The following is a 14,338-nucleotide window of genomic DNA, read 5'->3' as shown; positions in this document are numbered from 1 at the left end:
TTTCCTTTTGTGCCGTGTCTCTTAGATTGTGAGCCAGAGGACAGGAGCTCTCTTTTCACTGGTACCGTATTTTTCGCTCTATAGGATGCACCAGACCATAAGATGCACCTAGTTTTTGGAGGAGGAAAACAAGAAAAAATATATTCTGAATCACAGAAGCCAGAACAGCAAGAGGGATCTAGCTTATGGTATGGCCTCTTGCTGTCCTGGCTTGTGGGATAGCTGCGTGCAGCCTCTCCTGGGCAGCGGGAGGAAAGCTCCCCTAAGAGCCGCACTCCCTCTAAAGAGCATGCAGAACATGTGTGCGGCTCTTTAAAGGGAGCGCTGAGCAGAGCCTCCCGCCTGCATTCGCTCCATAAGACACACACACATTTCCCCTTACTTTTTAGGAGGGGGAAATTGTGTCTTATAGAGCGAAAAATACGGTATTTGTAAGCCTTTCTGGGAACCTTTACTGACTGAAGAGCAGAGAGGGGAGGAGGAAGAGGAGGAGGAGGAGGAGGAGGAGAACACCAGCAGTGATTTTTGGGGAATGCCTAGTTGGATTTTGACTTTCAGATCCAAAAAGTTCTCAGGCACCTTTCAGGGCAGCTAGCCTGTTCTGTTTCCAATGCCACTCCCGACATCTGGAGGGGGGGTTGCGGGCTCACGCCCCATTCACACCCTCGCGGGGCTGGCTGCAGCCCTGCGGGACCTAGGGAATCCCGGGATCATTAATATTCATTATTCACCGCGCCAGCCAATCGGCTGGCGGTGGGGGCGGGACTTGTAAGGGGCATTTAAGGTCGGGGCAGCCCATGCTTGCCCCTTTCTTTTCCTTTCAGCAGCTGCGGTTTCCCACCCTCCCGCCCTGTAGGTTCTCATCTGGACTTTGCTATGGGCTTCGGCTGATCGCCGCAAGGGGCCTGGTAGGAGCTTTTCCATTTGGCTAATTGGCTATATTTTGGAAGCCACTTGGTTTTTTTGCCTACCTCGTAGCAAAAATGTCACAACACCTTGGGTTTGGTGGTTATTATTTGGCAAGGGTATTATTATGCAAATGAGATGGGGGGAACGCCATCACCTCCCCCAAATGTTGAAGGGTAGTTCGTTAAAGGACTCCGGGGGCGTCGCCTCGTCCGAAACCTATGGAGGCTAGGGCCTAAAGCGCGCTCCCGAGCGGTAACCCCTCCGGGAGCGCCTAGGGATGCGCATCTCGGGGGCTCCCCCTGTTGGTGCTCAACCCTTCCCGGTTATACCGGTTAGTCTGATAGGGCCAATGCCTAAAGCCAATACCGCTCTTACCTGTAATCCATAAAGTTGTGGCCATTTTTCACCCATTAACCTAAATTCTGGTGTCCTGTGTCTTTATTTATTCCATTCCGTGGGAGGGGGCGGGAATAGCCACGCAATCAGGAATCAGTGCAGCCCATAACGTCATGCTGAAAGTCTGCAACTTTTTAACATATATCACACACACACACCTTCAAGATGACAATAATGCAGTAACTTTTGGGAAGCATCACAGAACAACGAATGAAGTGGAATGATATGCAGATGGACCAGTATAAATACACTACTAATGTTCTATTATAATTGCGTCAGTGACATGTTGCAGAATAGACCTGCAAGAAAATACCAATCTAGACAGGCCCAAAGTCTCACCTGTCACCACCTGCTTCTTTATCCTTTTTTACTGCTTTGACCTTCAACATTCATTGCTAGCAGCCTGGCAACAAAGGATTTTGAGCCCCATTTGACAGAGAGCAGCAATTTGTGCATTATGCCTCTCACATTCGCATAAGTGCATCTTGCACACTTCAAACCAAAATTAAAGCTCGCTGTCCCAAAAGTCCTTCCTGGGAATGCCAGCCTAAGTCTCACATAACATGTATAGAATGATTAATTACAAGCCACTCATTTTGATTATAATGCTAGTGTTGAAAAATAGGGCAGTGCCCTCTGAAGTTCCTTTTAGCTTATGAATTGTAGGTCTTTCTCTCTTTCTTTAAGAAGACAAATGGGAGGGAGTGGCACTCCTCTGAATCTTAATATCGCAAAAGGGAATGAGGAATAAATTCGTTATGGATTTTCACTGCAGAAATTGTGTAGGTCAGTACAGATGCTTACACGGTCTGGCGCTGCCAGATCCCTCCCTGATTTTCAGGGCAATGATGTAAAACACTTATAATTTTGGTTCGGCGCCTCAAAGGGGTCCACTAGAGTCGGAGAAGACGGGTGACTTCCAACCAAGGAGAGAAAGAAGCAAGCAGCTTTTTAAAAGCAAAGGTCCTTTATTCGATTTCAACTGGGTTCCCTATGCAAAGGTGACAAAAGGTATGAGGAACCCCACACAAAGGTAAGTTCAGAATTTTATACAGTCACATTTGTGGGTGGTCTTATACGTCACAGGTTCATCAATTTACAAGGTAAGGGGGAGGTACATGGGTGCAGGGTGCAAAAGGGAGGTTCGGGTGCAAGATACAAGGTAGGGTGCAAATCCTATCTACATGAGTAAAGTAATACCAAGAGATCCAGAGGTGGCAAATGATATTGAATATACTCGGAGTCGAGTGTGGATTTCATGCTCTTTATTCAGCTCATAGTGGTGAGGAGGAATGGAAGTTCCCCAGAATGTCTGCTTTATATACATTATTGACACAATGGGCCCCACGTGATTGGCTAATTCTGAGATTCACCTGTAGGCCAATCAGGTTGTGGATTCACTTCCACCTGGAGCTTGACTGGGGGGCTCCTGTGGACCAATCAGACTGCTGCATTCTGAATCCTATTGTTCTAGGACCAATCAGACTGCTGCCTTTTGGATCCTATTCAACTCAGTACATAACAGATATGATAATCTGGTTTTTCTAGAAGAACAATAGGGATAAGAGTTTTATCTAACAGCTGAATTCGTCTCCTTGCAGGGTCAAAGGAAATGGATCTGGTCCTCTGGCACTTTACAAAAGAAGGAAGGGGAACTGAGTGGAATTGATTGGGTTGAGGCTTAAACTAACATTTATACAGCACTTTCATGGTTACAATAAAGCAATGCAATTTGAATACATGGATTCCAGTTCTTATTTTCCTGAAAGTAGTTACAATCATTGAGAAGTTGAACAAACACTGATAAGGCACAAGGATACAAAGGGGTTAATTTCATTTGCACATATGCCACATGTAACAATTGCAATTGTACCTGGATACAATTATTAAAAAATACCACTTGATTACAATTACAAAAGAATACTTGGATACAATTATAAAAATAGAGATAGGGTAAATTGAGGAAATAGGTTAATGGACAGTGCAGGGAGGAAAGAAAAATGCTTTATTTGACAGAAAGGGGATTCGGAGGAGGGGAATAATGGGAGAAGCGTATTAAAAGGAGAGCAGATGAAAGGCAAATTGAGGAAAAGGTATATATATATATATATATATATATATATATATATATATATATATATATTTGCTTTCGTAGATTTTCACGGGTACAGGAATGCAGGTTTTGGTGTTTTCGGGTATCTTCCCGTGTAAGAGTTGGGGTGTCTAGGCGACGTTTCGACGAGGTCTCACTCGTCATCTTCAGGCTGGTGCTTTCGGCTTCTTGTTACTAGAACAGAGCAGGATCTCAGTGTTTGAGTTCCTATAAATACTGTTGAGGGGGTGTGGTGTATAGCCTCCAACGTTCTGGGCAGAGAGGAAGTTCCCAGGTTAGTGTGCCTTTTCTTCTTTTGTTCATTAATTACTTGAGGGATATCTTGAGTGATTTCTTGAGTGATATTCTGAGTACCACTTAGGAGGGTCATTAGGTGTGGATTAGTTGCTAAAGCTTTCGTGTCTTGACCTCTTGAGCTTGTGAAGAGTTTTTCTGAGTTTTTCTGAGAAGAGTTTTTCTGAGAAGATGTTCCATGTTAAAGAGCAATTTGGAATCTGCAAAATTAATTTCGTGTCCTGTTTCTTTCATGTGTTGGTAAAGAGAGGAAGTTTCACATGAAAGAAACAGGACACGAAATTAATTTTGCAGATTCCAAATTGCTCTTTAACATGGAACATCACCACAAGAGAATAATCATGGAAGCCATCGAGATAGAGAAACACCCTCACAACATGAACAAGCGTGACGACACGTCCCGCCTGCCAGACATCTGGAAATTAGCCCTCCCCACAAAAACCGACACCAGAACCAGAGGCACACAGAACGCCATCTCCAATCAACCACACCAGACCCAAACCCAGACCCTCTCCACAGATAAATTACAGACACCATCCAGTAGCCAAACCATAGTGGCACCTCCGGATGCTGCACCCCCCTGCAATCCCTACACAGATCTGGCTGGCACAGGGCACAAAACCACAGCTCGCCCCTATACACGAAGCCAAGCCAGAGCACAACTAAGTGCAGTACAGCCATCTTCTCAGAAAAACTCTTCTCAGAAAAACTCAGAAAAACTCTTCACAAGCTCAAGAGGTCAAGACACGAAAGCTTTAGCAACTAATCCACACCTAATGACCCTCCTAAGTGGTACTCAGAATATCACTCAAGAAATCACTCAAGATATCCCTCAAGTAATTAATGAACAAAAGAAGAAAAGGCACAATAACCTGGGAACTTCCTCTCTGCCCAGAACGTTGGAGGCTATACACCACACCCCCTCAACAGTATTTATAGGAACTCAAACACTGAGATCCTGCTCTGTTCTAGTAACAAGAAGCCGAAAGCACCAGCCTGAAGATGACGAGTGAGACCTCGTCGAAACGTCGCCTAGACACCCCAACTCTTACACGGGAAGATACCCGAAAACACCAAAACCTGCATTCCTGTACCCGTGAAAATCTACGAAAGCATATATATAGATATAGATATAGATATAGATATAGATATAGATATAGATATAGATATATATATATATATATATATATAGATATAGATATAGATATAGATATAGATATAGATATAGATATAGATATAGATATAGATATAGATATAGATATAGATATAGATATAGATATAGATATAGATATAGATATAGATATATAGATTGTCTTCATTTGATTTATTTGGTCTTGGCTTCAGCTTCTTTAGCTATTTTTCTGCATCAGCAAGATGGATTGATGTGAAAATCTATGGTTATTCTAGACTTTATTTCAACCATATGTTTTAAAAGATAGCAAATTAAACAATGTTTTTAAAAGATACTGCATTGAACAATACCAATCAAAAGAAATTGAGGAGAGATCCTGTAGGGGGAACAATATTAGAATGATCCAAGTCTCAGGTATCAATATCTGAAATGAGACTTTGTGGAAGCAAACAGCATTGATCATGGTCCATCCAAGTAGCAATGTCCACCTCTGAGATCTCAGACTCATTGATCATTTTTTGCTGATTGTGGAGGGAGCTTTTAAAAAAAAAAAAAAAAAGCACCAGAAATTGTAAGCGGGGGCTTCTCTCACTGTTGTGCTGTTACACACCATTTCCTGACTCATTAGCAGAGGGGTCGCCAACACAGCCCCCACAGACACCATGGCTCCTTAGAGGTTTTCCCTTGACACCCACAAAGCCTCTGAGCCTCCCTCTTCACTCATTGCCCTCTTGGCCATGGGGTGGTGAGGAGGGTTGATTTTTTATCCCTTGAAATGCCAACAGGGCTGAAGGGGGAAGTTGGAAGAGTGACACTCTTTCCCACTTCTTGTTTCATCTCTATATGCTCCTCAGGTATCAGATTAATTCTACAGCTTCTTGCTGTTACTGAGATCCCATGGAAAAGCTAAATCTGTGTGACCACACATTCTCCATTTCCATCTCTCGAAGGGAGAGAAGTTACCAGATGGGACGACATCCACAGAACTCACTGAGAAATGCAGATGTGCTCACAGGTGTAAAAAGGTTGGCAACCACTGCATCAGCAGGTAGCTCTGCGGTTCTTGAGGCCTGCCTGTGGATGATTTCAACCTTGCCCTCTTGACTAAAATGGGAACTGGTGGTGTGATCCTGTACATGAGGACTCAGAAGCAGGTCCTGTTGAGACTTAAGGTAAAGGTAAAGGGACCCCTGACCATTAGGTCCAGTCATGACCGACTCTGGGGTTGTGGTGCTTAACTCGCTTTATTGGCCGAAGGAGCCGGCGTACAGCTTCCGGGTCATGTGGCCAGCATGACTAAGCCGCTTCTGGAGAACCAGAGCATGGCACAGAAATGCCGTTTACCTTCCTGCCAGAGCGGTACCTGTTTATCTACTTGCACTTTGACATGCTTTCGAACTGCTAGGTTGGCAGGAGCAGGGAGCGAGCACCGGGAGCTCACCCCGTCGCGGGGATTCGCTTTTGTTTGTTTTTTGAATAGTATTTATTAAAGTTTTAAGTTTACAAAAAGACAAAAGAAAAAACACCAAATGAAACAATAACAATAACAAAACCAATACATCACAATAAAAAACAGAAAAATAAAAACAATTAAAAACAAAGGAAAAAAGAAAAAAGAAGAAAAAACAAATCAAACCTTCCCATAACTTATCTTTCATTTGCTTGTTTCCCTGACCTCCTCACACCTCCCTTTCTTGTATTCTAAGTCAATTATCCATTTCAGCAAATCCTTTCCCTCTCTTCAAAATTTTTATCCTGAAAATTTATCTTGATCTTGATATAAGTTTACTTTCCCTCTTTTCACCAATTAACAGTCTATTTTCCTTAAATCTTTGATACATTTTTGCTAAAATCACCTAGATTCATTCCAACATCATCCTAACATTCATTAATTTTACAATGTTTCTGTAAATAGTCTTTAAATTTCTTCCAATCTTCCTCCACCGACTCTTCTCCCTGGTCTCGGATTCTGCCAGTCATTTCTGCCAATCCCATATAGTCTATCACCTTCATCTGCCATTCTTCCAGAGTGGGTAGATCTTGTGTCTTCCAATACTTTGCAATAAGTATTCTTGCTGCTGTTGTGGCGTACATAAAGAAAGTTCTGTCCTTCTTTGGCACTAATTGGCCGACCATGCCCAGGAGAAAGGCCTCTGGTTTCTTCAGAAAGGTATATTTAAATACCTTTCTCATTTCATTATAGATCATCTCCCAGAAAGCCTTAATCCTTGGGCATGTCCACCAAAGGTGAAAGAATGTACCTTCCATCTCTTTACATTTCCAGCATTTATTATTGGGCAAGTGATAGATTTTCGCAAGCTTGACTGGTGTCATGTACCACCTGTATATCATTTTCATTATATTCTCTCTTAAGGCATTACATGCCGTGAACGTCATACCTGTGGTCCATAACTGTTCCCAGTCAGCCATCATAATGTTATGTCCGACATCTTGTGCCCATTTAATCATAACAGATTTTACCGTTTCATCTTGAGTATTCAATTTCAACAGCAAATTATACATTCTTGACAGATTCTTAGTTTTGGAGTCTAACAGTTCTGTTTCCAATTTTCCGTCGCAGGGATTCGAACCGCCAACCATCTGATCAGCAAGTCCTAGGCTCTGTGGTTTAGCACCACCCACGTCCCTGTTGAGACTTACTCCCAAGTAAATGCATATAGTATGACCAGTTGCATGCATATGGCAGCATTTTCTATGCACACCATATATCTGAACCACATCTAAACCACATTACTGCCCTGAAAGACTCCTGGAAACTATAGTCCTCCCCTCACAGAGCTACAACTCCCAGCACACTTAACAAGCTACAGTTCCCAGGATTCTTTGGGGGAACCATGTGTTTTAAATGTGTCATAAATGTATGCTGTGGATAGGTCACATTTGTCAGTTCCAAACTTGCTGAAGAGGGAATGACGCAAAGTTTAACTTGTGCCAGAATCTACCAGAATTCATGTGTAGGATTGCCATATTTTGAAGAGCAAAAAAAGAGGACACTATGACAGCCATTCAAAGCAAATACAGTCGTACCTTGGTTCTCGAACACCTTGGTACACGTATGTTTTGGCTCCTGAACACTGAAAACCCGGAAGTAAGTGTTATGGTTTTCAAACGTTCTTTGGAAGCCAAACATCTAATGTGGCTAACATGGCTTACAGTGAGTGCAGGAAGCTCCTGCAGCCAATCAGTTTTCGAAGGGTTCCGGGAGCTGAACAGACTCCCAGAACGGATTAAGTTTGACAACCAAGGTACCACTGTAAATGCAATTTGTCTCAAATTTTACCTCTGAAATCGAGGGCGTGTCCTGGAAAAAGAGGACACAAGGCAACCATTTATGTGTGGCATCTCTGGAAAAGTCAAAGTGAAAATAGAATAGTTAAGTTTCCTCTGAGGATGTCTAGAGTGCTGTCTAACTTACACAAGAGACATTAAGGGAAAGGCTTCCAGCTCTGAGGATGGTGCAGAATTGTGCCATTACTGTATTGGAAAACATAATCAACTCTGCTGTAAAAAGCAGCTTACAAGCCAGCTGAGACCTCAGCACTAAGGATTTGTAATTTTCTGAACCTTGCAAATGGTGCTCAGGGTTTCAGGCAAGGGGTCTCATCTCAGGAGATGCCAGGGATTGAACTGGAACCTTCTGTATACAAAACAGATTCTCTGTCATTAAGCTATGGCCCTTTCCCTACAATGGGTTCCTGCTTAAGGAGCTGGTGTGGTTAACTGCCTGCCTAAGACAGCACCTCTCCTCTGCAAGCAGGAAAAAGGTAATTTGTTGCTGGTGATATGAAATATACTCGGAGTCGAGTGTGGATTTCATGCTCTTTATTCAGCTCATAGTAGTGAGGAATGGAAGTTCCCCTGAAATGTCTGCTTTATATACATTATTTACACAATGGGCTCCATGTGATTGGCTAATTCTGGGATTCTCCTGTAGGCCAATCAGGTTGCGGATTCACTTCCACCTGGAGTTGGATTGGGTGGCTCCTGTGGACCAAACAGACTGCTGCATTCTGAATCCTATTGTTCTAGAACCAATCAGACTGCTGCCTTTTGGATCCTATTCAACTCAGTACATAACATGATATATTTGCTCATGCTTGCATCAGGAGACCTATCACTGCCATTCCAGTGACAGTTCTATCTGGAGCCTGAAGTACCTCTGTGTTGCCTCGAGATGCTGCCCGCAGGCTCTCCATTCAGTTCAGCAAAAAACACATTGAATGCAAAACACGTTTCACTCCACAACCATGAGGATTCCAAATGTTTTTATTATCATTATTATTAACCAAAGATTCCATGCCACACCTCAGCTGACGGCCAGACTTCACAAGATGCTTGACATGTTATTGGGAAGACCATCAGGTCCTTCAAAAGAAAAATATCAGGGAGGGGGGTGCATATTTTCAACAGGACTGTAACCAGAAAAGAAGGAGGAAGCCAATGGGAGCTTTTATTAAGCCCTTGAATCTAGTAACAACAAGGCTGGGGAGAAAGGGCTAAACCATTTTTCACATTTTTCACTCGGCCACACATTGAATATATTAGCATACAGCCTGCAAATTCTTCCTCTCTTCTTTCCCTCGAAAGCAATGGTTCTGGACTATTTAACGGAGTCCTCCCTTTCAAAATAAAATGAAGTGATGCAGTGAGCTCCACCTCGACCCAAATCAAGAGGCCTGTTTGGCTCATCCCGAGTGCTTAGGAACCAACCAGGAAATGCAGCAGATTCGAAAGAGCAAGTCTCATCGTTGCCTTCAGTATTACTGTAGAAAGTAAAACTCTTGAATTCCTCATTTGCTCTATAAAGATCCATTATATCTCTCTCCTAAGAAAACATGACGATTCAGTTAGAAACAAAACTTACATCACATCAATTTCACAGTATGGTTGTAGGATTAGCAATGAATTGCACCCTAGAAGGCTTCTATTCCTTTTGTTTTCTCACCTTTAATGCAAACAGCACAGCTTCAAAAGTAGCAGCAATAATAATTTAATACTAGAAACTGGCTAATTAAGGGGCAATTAATAATCAGTGGTACTAACAGGAAGCAACAAAGCAGGTAGGACTGCAATGGCAAAAAGTTTTTAACTAAAGGCACAATAGCCCTGAATTGTGCCTTGTCTCTGCATACTGGACAGGCTAGAGCTCCAATCAGCTTCTATAGTTCAAAGACAGCCACCAATCAGGTATGGGAAAACATGGGAGGGAACATAAAATGATGATAATGTATTGCTATGGCCATCACATTGCCCAGATCCTCTGTAAAAAGTGAGTTCTAAAAGGAAGGCAATTCCAGAGAAAATGGGCAGAGTGGAAGCACCCTTGGGTCTAAGTATCTTCTAGGTGGGTAATGTGAGTCACTTTGGAGCAGAATACCAGCCTGTGCTTAGCAAAGAACCTGCAGTCCCAATCACAGGGGTGAAGCAAAGGTCAAATTAATAATTCCTTAGAGAATCCGAAAACATTTTGAACTGCAAACGAAACTCACCACTAACTGTAGCTTTGGTTGACCCTTGCCAGCCAACACACAGTTCAGTGCACGTGTATTGTCGCTGAGGCCCATAAAGATGGGTTGGTTCGCTGGATTTAGAGAGAGATTGGGGACCACCGCTATTAACTGGTCTGAAGGGGAAGGACAGGCAAGAAACAGGGTCAGTGCCACAAGAGCATCTTCCATTGATAAAAGAGTTTTGGCTAAGAAGCCATATGGGACGCGGGTGGCGCTGTAGTCTAAACCACAGAGCCTAGGACTTGCCGATCAGAAGGTCGGCGGTTCGAATCCCCGCGACGGGGTGAGCTCCCGGTGCTCGGTCCCTGCTCCTGCCAACCTAGCAATTCGAAAGCACGTCAAAGTGCAAGTAGATAAATAGGTACCGCTCTGGCAGGAAGGTAAACAGTGTTTCCTGGTTTGCCAGAAGCGGCTTAGTCATGCTGTCCACATGACCCGGAAGCTGTACGCCGGCTCCCTCGGCCAGTAAAGCGAGATGAGCGCTGCAACCCGAGAGTCGGCCACGACTGGACCTAATAGTCGGGGGTCCTTTTACCTTTCCCTTTCCCTAAGAAGCCACAGGTGGAAGGTCAACATCTAGGTTTACAGCAATGGTGGGAAACCTGTGACCCTCCAGCTGTTGCTGGACTACAACTCCCATCATCTCTGGCCATTGGCCAGTGGCCATGCTGGTTGGGCTGATGGGGACTGGGCAGCTTTCAACACAATATAAAAACACAGGGAGACATCAAACATTAAAAACTTCCCAATAGAGGACTGCCTTCAGATGTCCTTAGAATGTAGCGTAATTGTTTGTTTCCTTGACATCTGGTGGGAGGGCGTTCCACAGGGCGTGCACCACTACCAAGAAGGCCCTCTGCCTGGTTCCCTGTAACTTCAATTCTTACAGTGAGGGAACCACCGGAAGACTCTCAGAGAAGAACCTCAGTGTCCAGGCTAAGAAATAGGGGTGGAGACACTCCTTCAGGTATACTGGGCCAAGGCCATTTAGGGCTTTGAAGGTTAGCACTAACACTTTGAATGGTGCTCAGAAACATACTGGGAACCTTGTAGATCCTTTCGGACCAGTGTTCTATGGTCCCGGCGGTCGCTCCCAGTCACCAGGCTGGCAGCTGCATTCTGGAATAGTTGTAGTTTCCGAGTCACTTTCAAAGGTAGTAATAGTCCAAGTGGGAGATAACCAGACATATACCACTCTGGCGAGATAGTGCACAGGCAGGTAGGGTCTCAGCCAGAGTGCCAGATGGAACTGGTAGACAGCCAACCTGGACACAGAATTGACCTGCACCTCTATGGGCAGCTGTGAATACAAAAATCACTCCAAGGCTACATACCTGGTCCTTCAGGGGCACAGTTACCCCATACAGGACCCTATCTCCCAGAATCAGTACTTCTGATTCAGTACAATTGTCTTGTTGGGATTCAGCCTCAATCCATTAAACACCATATTTCCTCCAATCGCCTCCAGGCACTCACACAGGACATTCACCGCCCTCACTGGTTCTAATTTAAATGAGAGGTAGAGCTGGATATCATCTGCATATTGGTGAGCACCGAGCCCAACCCCCCGATGATTTCCCCCAGCGGCTTCATTTAGATGTTGAAAAGCATAGGGGAGAGGACGGAGCCCTGAGGCACCCCACAAGTGAGCACCCAGGAGTCCGAAATGAAGAGGGTGAGCAAGTACCTGATGAGCCAGACTGTTGTGAGCTTGCTACTAGCATGTTGTTCACCAGGAAGAGGAACTTCTGGCTAATATCCCATAGTCTGAATAACCGTGGTTGCTTTTCACTGTTGAGTACTAATGAATTTGTGGGAGGCCCTGTGAGGAAGATAGGATAAACATGCATAGGTACATACTTATTGCATACATACCAATAAATAAAATGTTCTGATGAAGGAACAAGCAACATGTTTGGCTCTCTGAACACCATTTTGCAAGCATATCATATGGGTTAGCTTCCAGATGTAATCACAGGTACAACATGCAAAGAATATACACACAGTTTTTATGTGCATGAAATGGTGAGCACATTGGCTGAATCAACAACTTCCCTTTTTCAAGAAACTACCCACCCTACATCTCATGTTTATCATTTCCCTCTTCTCTAAGAAATCAACCATTCTTCAGAGAGAAGATCAAGGAATGCTAGACTCCAAGCTAGAGTGCAGTGTCTTTCAAAAAACCCATCATTTTCCTGACTTGGTGCCTTTTTGAGTATTTTCGGGTTGCGCGCTGCGGCAACCCGGAAGTAATGGTATGTGTTACTTCTGGATTTCGCTGCTCGCGCATGCACAGACTGTCAAAATGACATCATGTGCATGCGTGGAAGCGGCAAATCGCAACCTGCGCACATGCAGACGCGCGGACGCGGTTGCATTCGCTTCAGGATGCAAATGGGGCTCTGGAACGGATCCCGTTCGCATCCAGAGGTACCACTGTAGATTATTTGTACGACAGCTCCTATCAGCCCCAGCTAGCAATACTGATGGGCAAGGATGATGGGAGTTGTCGACCGAAATATGTAGAGGGCACCAGGTTGGGAAAGGCTGATTTAGCGGATACACAACTATATAGCTGGAGTGACAACATATCTTTTATCTGGCTGGCTCACTGGCTTCCTGTTCTTGCCTTTGCTGTTTGGCCTCTGCCATTGTCACCTCCCTCTGCTTCCACGTGGCTCCACTTTGTCACCGTGGCTTTTCTGCCCTGTCCTGCCGTGCCGGATTACTAAATAGGCAGAGTAGGCACTGGCCTATGAGCCCCACGCCTGTTGGGGGCCCTGCAACAACAGACCAAAATAATATTGATTTGAGCTTGCAAGAAAATTACAATCAAGCTTTCTTAGTTCAATGTTATCCCACTACAGTTCAATGTTCAGGAAACCTCCAGATAAGAAGCTTTCAAAAATGTATTAGGAGATAATTTGCCAGGGGAATCTGAGATTTTTACTACAGGGCTTGATTTGGCACTGCTGCCCTGCAGCCTGTAGCTGAAACAATTCCTGGGATATACTATTGTTTGGTCCTCTTTGTTCCAACTGGACTGGCCTGGCTTGAAAACCAAGTAGTCTTGTTGAACTAGTTTAACTGGCTTGTTGGACTGGTTTCTCCAAGAATTCCCACAGGAGGTCATTTAATTCCATCGCCTAATAGGGCTGTCACTTTCCTCTTGGGTAAATGCTCCTATTTCTTTAATCAGGTATTGCATCAGGCTGTGTTCTTGTCCTCTCCCATCATGAGATATTAAGGTTAGGGCAACATTAGACAGGAAAGAAGGAATAGAATTTGGGGTGGATGAAGGCAAATATGCTGAAGCTTAACTGAGTCAAGACAGAGGTGTCATAGGTAGGGAGGTTTGCCAGTCTGGATGGAGGTTGGCAGTCAGTCTTGGATGGGATTGCAGGACCAAGTTTGCAATTGATTGACTGAGTGTTGTCTGTGGTAGAATCTACACACCTATAAAAAAACGCTGTGAAAATGCTTTTTCAAAAAAAGTTTTGAAAAATACAATGAATTTTGCATAGCTCACTGTTGCCATCTAGTCTCTCATTTGTATATTGCACTTTACAAGACATTTAAAACATTTTATTTGCCGCTGTGTAGATGAGCCCTGTGAAAATCCATGAAGTGGCAGTAGCTAGAAGTGCTATTTAGTAGCTCGGGCTGGTATTTCAGCTGCAGACTATCTGGTTCCCTTGAACATTTAAGGATATTTACACAGTTTGGGAACTAATACAGGGCAGCAAATAGCAAAATAAGTGAGTTGGTTCTCACCTGGCCTAAATTCACAGAATAATTCTGTCATTTCCTCATCCCAAGTCTTCTTCCGCGGCGTCCTCTGCCGGCTTTCCGTCTTGTGGAGCTTACACTTCCGGCCTGAAGGCTTCAGAGCCGTGCAGTTTTTCTCTGGAGCTGGCCTGAGGGGCTTACAGAGTGGTTGCATTGCTGCAGCTTCTCCTG

At 44.1% G+C, this 14,338-nt stretch overlaps 1 protein-coding gene across 1 annotated transcript in view; it reads right to left on the bottom strand.

Moving 5' to 3' along the window:
• Positions 1–14,338, bottom strand: part of LOC308574128 (rab11 family-interacting protein 1-like) — a 190,536-nt gene that overhangs the window by 137,054 nt on the left and 39,144 nt on the right. The gene's annotated exons all lie outside the window — the stretch shown is intronic.

Source organism: Podarcis bocagei (assembly GCF_964188305.1).
Source record: "Podarcis bocagei genome assembly, chromosome: 15".
Taxonomy (NCBI): Eukaryota; Metazoa; Chordata; class Lepidosauria; order Squamata; family Lacertidae; genus Podarcis; species Podarcis bocagei.
Note: the sequence above shows the minus strand (reverse complement) of the source record. Positions and strands in the feature narration are given on the sequence as shown.